Consider the following 2,617-nt stretch of genomic DNA (forward strand, 5'->3'; position numbering starts at 1 on the left):
GGGGCCCGCACGCATGCGTGCTGCGTGCACCCGCAAGCCCGGCCCCGCGCCCTAGCAACTCGGTTCCAAGTCAGTGCCTGCCCGGAATAAGTGGCATTTTGGGGAGATCTAGTTCCACCGGCCGGTCTGGGCTCTCTGCTGCCGACAGTTCCTCCCTGTCATTTTCGCTCCTTCCCTCCACTGGGCTGATGTCGCCTATGTTGTGTCCCCCAGGGCCGAGGTGGCTCCAGTAAACAAAGAAAGTGGCAAAAGACAGCAAAAGTAACTCTCAGGTTTGGTTACCAGAGGGTGGGGGAGGGGTTGGGGAAAGAAGGCGATGGGGAACTACCCGGGAGTTTTGGTGGCGGGTGAGGGAGTGGAGCATGTGCGCATAAGACGATTGTGTCATTACGTGAAGGACTAACGTGAATAAAATAAGAGCAAAAAGCGAAGGGCTCATAGTTTTCACTTGGAACCCCCTCTCTGCGCCCCCACCCCGGGCTTAGGGGGCTGCTTCGGGGTTGCCAGGCCTCCAGCTGCGCGGCGTTCCGCTCTCAGGGCTGGCTCCCTGCGATGGGCCAAGCCTGCAGCCGGCGAAGTGAGGACCAGGCGGGGTGCGATGTGACGGGAATGCTGCGGATAGGGTCCACCGAGGCTGGTAGCTCTCGGTTCGGACTCCCAAGGCCAAACCCTGCGGCGCATCTCAGTCTCCGAGCCTCTCACTTGACGGAACCGGATCCTCCCTCGCTCCTCCCTCCCACTCTGCCCACCTCGGTTCCTCCAGCCCCTACCAACTCCCCTCAGGTCCTCCTCCCTCAAGGCTTCTCCTTTTAATCTTCCTACCCCCTTTCTTCCTTCCCCCTCCTCTCGGCTCCTCCCCTCTCGCTACCTCGCCTTCCCTCTCAGTCCCGCCCCCTTTCTGGGCCCCACCCCGTCCCCCCGCTCCCCGTCCCCCCCCCACCCCCTCCGGCCTCTAGGCTCCGCCCCGCCCCGCCTCTCCCGGCCCCTTTTCCCTCTCGGCCCCGCCCTTCCTGAGTATATTAACTTTCTCTTTCCTCCTCTTTTCCGCCAACTTCCCCCTCAACTCCTCGCGCTCCTTTCACTCCCCGCTTTCCTCTCCCTCTGTGCTGCTTCGCTGCCGCCTCTTTCCCCGAAATGCCTCCCCTCCTCCTCCCCAGGAGCTGCCCCTCCTCCCTCACAGCTCCGCCTCTTCCCCCTCTCTTCGCTCTGCTCAGCATCCTTTCCTTCCCCTCTTCTTGCCCTTCCAGTTTGTTCCCGTGTACAATCACCCTCTCAAGACGGATATACTCATAGCGGTCTTTCTTAGATCCATCTCCACAATGTTTCTGTCACCCCTGTTTCTTGCGGTCTCTCACATTACCTTGTTAATCCGTTTTTGGTCTCCTGAGGTCCTGTTTCCGCAAACACCAAAATAATATTCACCTTTGAAATTGTTGTGAGAGTAAAATGAGGTAACTTATAAGCACCGACATTACCTGCCACAGCTTTCAGCACACGAAGCCATTATTATCCTTAGCCAGAGATTTCCAGCCCGATTCCTCTTTTGTGTGTCCCTCAACCCCAATAATTTCTTGAATCCATTCCTTGGTAACCTTGGTTCTGTAACTGTAAACTGGTGGGAAGTTTATTTCAATGGTCAATTCAGAAGGTATTAATGGATAAGTCTTGTTTCCAGACCTTTAGCTGACTAAGCTGATGCGTGTGGGAGTGTTAGCCCACCCAAAGGCACTGCAAAGTGGAGGCTGTCCTTGGGGAGCTTTCTTCGCTGCAGACTTGCCAACTGGAAACTTCTAAGGGGTTAAAAGGCCTCTCTGGGTGCAGTAAGTTAGCTCTTAAAAGCGGCAGCTTTGCCTTTTCCTGTGAGACACAGCGATAGTAATGTACTGAGTCCACGTCTGTCCACACATGACGGCATTTAACAATATTCTACATTTTTGCCTTTCCCCTAACTGTTGCTACCTATCCTGACTCTTTGTTCTTTATTTCAACAGGCTTCCTAGCAAAGATACATGGTCTTTAGCCACAACAAATATCTGAAATTTCTTTTCGGTAAGCTCTTTTCTTTGGGGGGCTTTACAGCCCTACATGTTTTGTATATTTTATTTTGAGGTTGTACCTTCTGTCTTTATGTGAGCCTCACCTTTAGGCTGGACATGCCCAACTTCCCTAACTAGGTAGTGTTTAACTCCTTGAATTTTTTTTAAATAATAGAGTAATTTATTTTTATATCATTTTGTGCGTTTTTCCATCTCAGTTGTAATCCCAGTGGGAGCTCCTTGATTTTTTTTTAAAGATTTATCTATTTATGCATTCAAGATCTGGGGTGTAGGCCAGAAGTTTGTGAGTGTGGCGAATTCACTAGAGACAGAGTGGGGGGCAGAACAGGCTAATGGACTGAAATACACTGCGGAAGGTAGCAGTGAGCTAGACAGGAGGTGTCTGCCACCCATGTGGGTCACCTCCCTGGCCACGGATCAAACGCTTGCTGCAGTGGCTGTGAATAGCCTCATAGTGCTGCGCTTTAACCCCTTGTACCACCAGGAAGGCCCACAGCCCCTTGAATTTTATTAAAAATTTTACCTTAACTTCCATTCATGTCGTAAAAGGCAAGATTTGG

The sequence above is a fragment of the Condylura cristata genome, unplaced genomic scaffold (genome assembly GCF_000260355.1).
Source record: "Condylura cristata isolate star-nosed mole 26May11 unplaced genomic scaffold, ConCri1.0 scaffold00019, whole genome shotgun sequence".
Taxonomy (NCBI): Eukaryota; Metazoa; Chordata; class Mammalia; order Eulipotyphla; family Talpidae; genus Condylura; species Condylura cristata.